General features: G+C 42.2%; 1 protein-coding gene across 2 annotated transcripts in view; it reads left to right on the top strand.

Annotated features, from left to right (window-relative positions):
• The window catches only part of kank4 (KN motif and ankyrin repeat domains 4), a 67,485-nt gene that overhangs the window by 28,442 nt on the left and 29,419 nt on the right, over positions 1-9,624 (top strand). The window lies entirely within an intron of this gene.

Genomic DNA, 9,624 nt, shown 5'->3' with positions numbered 1-9,624 from the left:
ACTCTTTTCTCTCTCTCTCTCTCTCTCTCTCTCTCTCTCTCTCTCTCTCTCTCTAGGGATAAAGCCTCTGGTCTGTTCTCTGGTAGGAATTTTGAGTTGCTTACTTATTCCCAGCTCACCCCATGGTTTCTGCAGCGATAGATGGCTTCTGTTAGACGGTGAGAGACAGAATGAGGTGAGTTGAATGGGGGTTTAGCGACACAGGAGCAGATACCTCCCCATAAGACATTGTTTTGATAGATTTGGGGTCAATGAGATTTGAGGATTCAGCTACGATATAAAGGGAGATGCGGTGGTACAAACGATGTCCCTATTGTTCACCTAAGCATGTCCCAGATCCTCAACATCTGTGAGTGCATATGTGTTTGTGTATGGTAGTGTGCATTTTTGACTGTATCCACCCACAGCTGACAAACAGACAGACAGACAGATGGATGCACAGCAGTCGCAGCATCTCTCCAGTATCTCTGGGGTAAGCAAACAATAGTGCTGTCAATATGAAAATCCAGTAGCTGCACTTTGCAGCAGGGCGGTGCGAAGATTGAGCAGGACCTCAGTGAAAATGCTTACAGCGCAAGATCAAAAAGCACTTAAAAAAAAAACTTTGGTTAATTAAAACGATTGCAGGGACGTGATCAGAAAGACAAAAAGTGCTGGGAAGCAGCACTCTCCTCACAGAAATGAGCCCCCTTGAAATCCTCTAGAAAATTCAAAATACACCATGCAGACACCCCAGCTAATGATTTATCTCTGCTGGCAGCAATAGGGAGAGATAATTCAAAGCCCTGTTGTCAAAATGAGTCCAAGCTGTGTACTTCAGGCACGTCCAATAATCAACACCCCCTCATCAGCATCTTGTGTCTGCCTGTCATTTCTCGTTCCTGTCCCTTTTCTCTCGTCACATCGATTAATTTTTATTTCTCTTCAAGCTCCTCGTGTTTCACCCATTTCCATCTGACGGTGAAAACCTTGATTCTCTTCTCTCAAACTTTCCTAATTGCGTGCCCACTCATGGTTCCAATCATCTCTCCCTCTCACATGATTAAAGACACGGTCTAAAAGCGACCTAGAAAGTTCCTCTGCTCGTCTTTGCAAAGTAGGTCTTGCTAAACGGCTTGGTGACGATATTGGCAGAATGGGAAAAACAGGAAAAACCTCTTGTTATTCTGACCCGCATTATTCCAAGACGCTTAACCCTTCGTCAAGCCTTAGTCGCACCATAAAAACACCCTGAATAGCTTCTTTTGTTATGGTACTCAGAGTATTTGGATCTGACTTCACTTGTTAACAAATTGCTTCAAACAGTGTATGGATCCTGTTAAATGAGCTGAATCTCATAGTCAGTTGTAGCTGCTAGTGACGGTGGCTTTGCAGCCACATCGCATGTGATTTATTGACACTGCAGTAGTTATTTTTTGCCAAGTTAATAAGCTATAACCTCCTCCATGTTACTCTCTTCATTCCCTCATAGGTCAGCTCTTGTGTTTCCTCTTTTCTCTTTGTATTTCAGCTGTTTGCTATTCCTGGATTCTCCCATTGCCTTTTTTTCCCAGCCATTTCCAAATGCTCTTACCTCCTACCATCACCATCTCACGCTCTCCATCTGCTACTTTCTTCCTTGTGATGCTCCTTCAGCCTCATCCATTTCTCTATTTGCCTCCCTGGAATAACCCCATAAATAAGAAAACGTCTGGCCAACGTCGACATCGCCACATCTATGGTGTTGAACCCAGCGGGCCTCGTTCCTCACGCCTGTCCAATATCCCGCTGCTGCTCCTGCCTGCAGCGCTGTGCTGTATTTAGTGCGCTTCCCACTGTGGCGAGACAGATAATGGAAACAGAGAAGAAAAGCACAGAGAGAAGTACAGGTGGAGAGAGAAGGAGGTTGAAGGAATGAAAGGGTTCAGGCCTGACTCTCTTCTTTGCAGCCGCAGGCAGTTGTTGCTCCACAATGCCAATAAACAAACCTCTCCCCTTTGGTTGCACTTCATCTTCACATCTACACAATCCGGCTTTCTAAGATAGGGAACCGTGGAGAGTGTCAGGAAAGATAAGAGAGCGGGTGTGACACACAGAAAGGGCTGTGAGCCAAACTTGAACCCTTGATTTCTGAAGCACATGGTAGAAGCTCGGCCGGCTGAGTCACCAGCGCTGCTTCCTTATACATCTCCTTGTTTTGTCCACTTTCTTCTCATCTTTCCTCCTCTTCTCTGCATTGTAAAAAAAAAACACTGAATAGGAGTAAAACGCCTGAGTCCACATTCTTTTTGTTTGCTTGTAACTGGATCCAGACCAGCCAAAATCCCTCAAAAGACAGTTTATTTACCCAAAGAAATGATTTCCATTGTTATCAGCAATTATGCAAATCCCCTGAGCTATTCCCAACGTGTGGCCCCAGTTTTTAAAAATTTACAGCATTTAGTCTGAATTATAAAGATTTATGTACATGCTATTTTGCGGTTTTCCCTTTTTAACTCAAAGGAAAACATTACACTCACACAAAGGGCTCCCTTAGGGCAGATAAAGATGGCTCTGCTTTGTGTGAGCAATACTCAGTGGTCCAGAGTAGGAGTGAGATGAGTATAGGATGTTTATCTTTAAACCTCTTTACTCTATAATTAAGGCTCCCATCTGATTTCTCCGAGGCCTTTTCTTTGCAATCATGACATTTTGTTGCCGTGTCTGTCAAATCTTTCCACATGTAGTACATCACTCCCACAGCTCCCAACCAAAAAGATGTAACGTCTTTAGCATCAACACACCTCTGACCCACAACGCATCACTCCCCCCTCCCATTTTCACTTACGTAAAGGAGAGATTCCTGGGAATTGTTCAGACAAGGTTGCGACCCCATGTAGCTTCCTGTCAGACTCAACAAATTGCCTGTGATGAGAGAGCACCTCTGTTTTCCAGCTGAGATGTGCCTGAAGACAGTTGCACAAATTTAAAAGGAAACCAGCGGAGAACATGAATATTCTTTGCCCTCCAATTTGGGCCGAATCCAGCAGCTTTGTGTTTGTTGTAGGAATGTTCCTTGACCAAAGTAATTATTTGTCGACTAACACTGACTGATCGACACAATAACACAGAAGCACCACTTTGAATCATGTGTTTACCAGAGATAAGTTTCTTGGAAATAAGTCATTTAGCATGAAAAAGCATGAAAGACAAATCGACTGAAGAAATCTGAGCACAAAATGACCGATTAATCGACTTATCAACTATGAGTGGGCAGCCCTAGTTTGTTGTTTTTCGTGATTTTCAAGGGTGTTACTCATATACCGGACAAATCGAGCCAACAATCCAGTAATGACATAAATCAGTCCTACTCACTGATCCGCAACACTGTTCACAATGGTCTCATACACCCACAGATCCGATCAAATCACTCAACTCTACCTGAAACAAACTTTGGGAAACATGGCAACGGCATCAAACGTGGGCTTGAGTGAAAGTCAAACATTTGTCTGTGAATCAAATCACAAGTAAACACACACAGTAGTCCCCTAGAAATACGTGTATCTGTAGCGAGCTGCTTACATTTGTGAAACCATTTTTCGCATCAGTTTTCCAGATCTCTTCAATGGTAGTGAGTAAATTGGTATCATGTCACAGTTGATGAAAAACAAGAATGACACCCAGGTTGAAAATATAAAGAATTTCCCTCCAGACCTAATATTTTGAGCATTTCAGGCAGGGCTGTTTTTACCTCCACTACAGAGCCACTGCTTCCCATTGATGCCTGTATATCATTGCATTTGTTTACACACATATAGCTTACAACTCTCCCGTTACAGACTGGAGGGTGAGACACATTGGCTGCCTACTCTAGCCATTGTTTAGTGGCTTCACGGTTGATTCATGGTGTGGAATAAACACAGCAAGATACGACAACAACGAGAGAAATACGAGATGTACTATGCGTCTACGAAGACAATAAAACAGATGAAATAACAGGCACAAAAACACCATCTCTCTACTTTGCTCCACTCCCTCATTGCTCTGTCTAACTGTGGTTTCTTGGCTGTAGTGATTATTGGTGATATTAGATCCGAAGCTGTAGTCTGTGTAGTCGCTCGCCCCCACAGGTCAGCAGAGTGCAGCCCTACAGGAAGAGGCTGTCTGTGGGAGAGAGCAGACCAAAGCCACAATCAGGTTAGCTTAGCCATGATTTACTCACACTTAATGATAAAACTCTCTTTCTCTCTCTCTCTGTTTCTTTTCCTCTATCTTTCCTTAAATGCTTCTTCCTCAGGCCTATGCATTTTTTTGTTTTTGTTTTCCAGTTTGTCCGTACAGAGGCAGATAAAAGTGTCAATGAGATCAGATTAATGGACACTGGGTGATGAATAAAAACAGATCTGATTTAGGAAGACGATAAGACACTAATACTGGGGTTCTACTCCTGCCATCAGCCACTGGAAAGTGCTTCCTCCAAAATCAATGGAAGCTGATCACATTGTGTTCAAGCTGCAGATACATTGTTTGACACATGATGGAAACGTGCAAGCTCAAAAATTGGCGAGATTAAATTGACGACTGAAGCCCATTTTCATCTCCGTCTAGTGCTCTGAGCCAACAAAGATTCCATTTGATTGTCTTGTTCTTCGGTTTATTGACTCAAATAAAAGTCATAAAAATCCATACAACCCATCATGCCCACTTAAAGACAGACCTGCAGTGCTATAAAGTGGCAAATCTTTTTCAAAGTTCTAGTTGCTACTGTGTATATATATATATATATATATATATATATATATATATATATATACAGGGAAATGTGAAATACAAAAGGAAAGCATCTGGGCATGTCGGAATGCGTAAGAAGCCTGAGAGACATACAGAAGAGGTGTCCACTTTTCTGTTTCTCTGTTACCCATCTGAGCCTCTCTCTCTCTCTCTCTCTCTCTCTCTCTCTCTCTCTCTCTCTCTCTCTCTCTTCATGCCTTTGTTTTTCATGCACACACACACACACACACACACATCACTGACCAAAGTTCAGGTCATTTCTTCTTGAGCTGTGTAATGAGGTGTGTCCTGTGTTCAGTTCAGTGGGCGTCTGTTTCAATGTATAAACAGTCTTTTCCCTGCCTGGAGGCCTTATCAGCAACTGGCCTTCCTCAGGATGTCTGCCAGCCCTGGCCCAGCCACGCACACACACACACACACGCACACACCTACACTTCTTTCTCGGATATGTGTGTGCGGTATTTCTTCCATCTGCTATATGATATGTACTTCTGTGGTTTCAATAGAATGTGCAATGACCTCTGATGCTATATATGATTTGATATATATTTACATGTTCTCAATGGAAAAATTCATTGTTTTTTTCCATCTTCAACCGTGTTAGTAATGGATATTTGTTGTTATGTTGGACTTACAGAATTTGCTCAGGCAGTATTAAGAGACAAGATACACCTTGAAATGGGTGGACGTAGTCTGGGACTGGATGATCAGTTGTTTTCTTAGTGCAGTGTCTTGTTGTCTGGAGAAATTCCAATTTACTGCTTAGTCAACAGTTTAAATGCCAGAAGACGTACTTTGTGTCACTCCTGACCGATTCTTGACTAGATTTTAACATTTGCTTCTCTCACTCTCACACACAAAGAAAGCCAATATTCACCTGCACACATAAGTGAAAATGTAACCGAAGAGAGTAATTATTTATTTATTTAATATATATATATATTATTAAAAAAGGGGCTTAAAATTAAAAATGAATCAGAGGACAATAAGCAGGCAGTGGTTCTCAAGCGTTATCCTCGTCTCTCTGACTCTATCTGCAGCAGGAATGAGAAAACAGAGCCATGAAAACAAAGAAAAGATGCAGCACACAATCTTTTTGTCAGGGGTGACGGCCGACGATATCGTCAGTCGGTGGTGCAAGGTTGGTCTCGTCTTGAGCTGGAATTTTTAACTTCGAAGAAGAGATATTTGTGTGTGTATCCAAGCAATAATGTATTGCTTCAATAATACACATGCAAGGATGCCAGTATAAATTTAAATAAGTTTGACATACGTGGTGAGCCAAAATATTTGCTAGATATTGTAAATCATGAAAATAATCTCGGTTTGAAATCATATACAGTATTTTGCTTGATATATGAGGAACGCTGTAAAACTATGAAAGCATGGCAAGCCTAAACAGTGATGCATTGCCAAATAGGATTTAACTGAAATGCTATGCCTCCCCAAGCAAAACATGGTCTCATTTATGAATGAGGAAAGAAATGTGGAATTTAAAACACAACTCTGAACTTGAATTTGAAAACACAAACACAGTTGCATTCGGCAAATGGGAGTGCACCTGTTAAGGTTTAAAATTGGCAAATTTTCTGGGTGGACTGTTATTGCACGGACAAAAAACAGAAGGTGCCCATCCTGAAATTGAACATTGTGAGTTAATTTCACTTCATACAATATTTCTGTGCTTGTGTATTTAGTTCATTTGGACACAAAACTTTTTATCCAGAAGGCTTCAAGCTGTTGGATTTGATGTTGTTGGAGAACTGTGAGCTTTGCCAGTAAAAGATTGTTTTTGCTTTTCGCACTTACACCCACTCACACACATGCATGCACATACTGCAAGATACACTTGCACAGATAATTGTGTATGAGTGTGTATTGGCATTAATCTCAAGCTGCTAGTGTTCTGAAACTATAAAAATAGCACACAAAGTTATGTTACGAGACACAGCAGGCATTTCAATGATTAGCAGGAGAGCATTCCCTACAGTATAATGAAAAAATAAATGAATTGCCATTTCCAGAATTGGGATAATTAAAAAAAAAAAAAAAAAAGAACGCAAAGACAAATACTTGACAATGTAACCCGATCTGTGCATTTCTGCATATTACAAATACTTTATTTTGCCAAATGTTTCTCTGTAACTCCCACAGTTATAAAACACTTTGCATTTGACTCCAAGCTGTTATGCTGAACTGTATGTTTACGAGCTGTGGAGTGCAGCAGTTAAAACATTTTTAGATTTTCGCACACAGCCAGACACATTCAAACACATACACTTGAAGAAGCCTGTGGTGCCAGACTTTACACAATGCTGTCTGTTGTTTTTTCAACATTTTAACTGTGTTTTTGCTCAGGCGGGAGCAGAGAGACTGCTGATGCACTACAATACACTCTGTCACAGACTGTCCTCTCAAGAAAACAACAGAGTCCATCCTTTCAGCAAGTGCCCCAAAAGCACTTTTGTTTAATTGACAAAGCCCTCTAGCGGCTTATTATGGTGTGAGCAAAGGGAGAAGTCAGGTGACATTATTTTGTACAGAAGGAGGTTGGGGTGAATTGTCAACAAAACGTTGTACTTTAACACAACAGACAGCTGTTCGTTTCCCATTTCCAGTCAACAGACAACAAAGGTCCCCTAACTATTATTGCATGGTGCCCCTCTTTATCGGGGCCAGCTTTTCCCCCCATCTTCGAGCAGGGCAGTTCAGAACAGCAAAACACATTTTCCCTTCAGATGTGGTCAGAAGACGCAGCATACAAACTAGATTGTTTTGAGTCTCGCACAACTTTTGGCTCTTTTTTAGGGCCTTGCCTTGCCTTGGGAGACCCTTCCAGGTCTCAGGGTCATGTGAATCCCTCCACCGTGATTGAGAGAGTCAGTTTAATACCCTGTATTACTGTGGGTGCTGCACCAACCCACCATTCAATTTCACACTCCATCTTCCGTCTCAAGACAAAGAGATACTTGAACTTTAGGCACTCCACTTTCATTTTCTTTAACGTGAGAACAAGCGAGACGGACGGATAATATCTAACCTCAACACACAGTGAAAAGACAAGAGCAGAGTGAGACTCCAGAAGTCCTAGGGGTCTGAGGTGAGATCTGATCCCTCCTGACAGGAGACGGTTCATGTGATCGGCAGGAGGGAAGCTTAACCCTCGAGGCCGCATTAAACCCTCTTTCCGTCCGCTGCTTTAGATGAAAGGATGCGAGCTGATTTTATGCAGCGTGTTGGACACATAGGGAGAGGGGGGTGATTTAACCGCAGATGTGAACAGTGTCACAGTTTGTGTTTGACAACGGTTGTGCAAATAAACTCTCTTGGGAAAGAAAATCATGTCTTCTTTTATCAATTATAAAATAATGAGCAAGAAGCATACTGACAGGTCCTTCTAAGCTAGTGATGAAGGTCTACATCACATTTAATCTCTGTTTATATTCCTCATATATAATGTGTGATGGATTCCACCGTTCTGTGCATCCACATTCTGGCTCATCAGGATTACAATTTGTCTCCACCACACACTGGCTCTCAGACATCCTCACATGGTCTGCTTCCCTTACTCTCATTTAGTCTTTACAAACAGCATCATCAAAGTAATCTATGACTCAATTAAAGTTTAAATTAGCCGTTTAGGCCATCAGCAGTGTGAGTGTCAACTTTTCTCCCTCCAGTCTAGAATTAAAATGAACCCTTTGGCCTCCAGAAAACATCCATTCAGACGGGTTTTATTTAAAGGCCTGGCATTGCTACAGCTAGGCCATGTATCCATATGAATATTTGATGCGCTCTCTATACCTCTGCACTCACATGGCATGTCGAGGCAAAGTGTGGAGGCTATATTTTACAGATGCTACGTGCTTGCTGGCCAGCTGTTTAAGGGTGGATGTTTACTTTTAAAATGTGTTGCACACACTCCCTAAGAGGAGAATTAGCTTTGGTGGTCTGAGGGATCGGTGCAGGAATGAGATAAGAGATAGGACCCATTAGCCTGGGCAGTTAGCCTATTTAAAGGCTGTTCATTATTTACCTAATTTACACTACAGAGCCAGCCGGGCCGACCAGGGTTTACTCATTAGATCGCTTTCTGTTATTAAGATTGACATATCTAACGAAAGGGTTTACTCGTTAAATTTCACAGAGGCGATACCTCAGCGAGGCAAGTTTGTGTCTAAAAAGCACTTTTGATCCAGTGTGGAGCTGGACCTGGCCTCATGCCGCCCTGTGGGAGCACAGTGGGGGTTGACTAAGTCCTCCAGTAATAATTAGACTGGTGCATGGTGGGACTTCACTGTAGGCCAGGCCTTGTGCCCGCAGACTAACTACACATCCTTGCACACATACCTCATGCATGAATGAACAGGGACACAAACATTTTGCATACACACAAACACACACACACACACACACACAGGACCTTATGGATGGACCTCATGCACAGGAAATTATGATCCCTTTTAGAGTAAAATAGACCATAAAGCGGAGTATGCTTTAGGGCGGGCTTACTGTGATTGACAGGTTCGCTGCCACTACCGAAACCGTAAACGGCGTCTCTACATCACTCCTCGGCATTCCAGATATGGTAACTTCCATTCACTAGTTGCAAAAAAACGACAAGATAGCGACGGCAAAATCACCGAACTCGAGGCTTCAAAACTGCAGTCCACAAATCAACGGGTGACGTGGCGATTAATATGTCCACTTCTTACATAAAGTCTATGCATGTATCCCTTGTGGTCATTTTCACTTCTGAAGCTTTACACACACTTAAAGTTGCTGCACTATCTATAACACATACAGAGAGGCAGTAGTGGCTGATTACTGTGTGTGTGTGTGTGTGTGTGTGTGTGTGTGTGTGTGTGTGTGTGT

This window comes from Anarrhichthys ocellatus, unplaced genomic scaffold, assembly GCF_004355925.1.
Source record: "Anarrhichthys ocellatus isolate YVR2014 unplaced genomic scaffold, GSC_Weel_1.0 scaffold22, whole genome shotgun sequence".
In the NCBI taxonomy this organism is placed as follows: domain Eukaryota; kingdom Metazoa; phylum Chordata; class Actinopteri; order Perciformes; family Anarhichadidae; genus Anarrhichthys; species Anarrhichthys ocellatus.
Note: the sequence above shows the minus strand (reverse complement) of the source record. Positions and strands in the feature narration are given on the sequence as shown.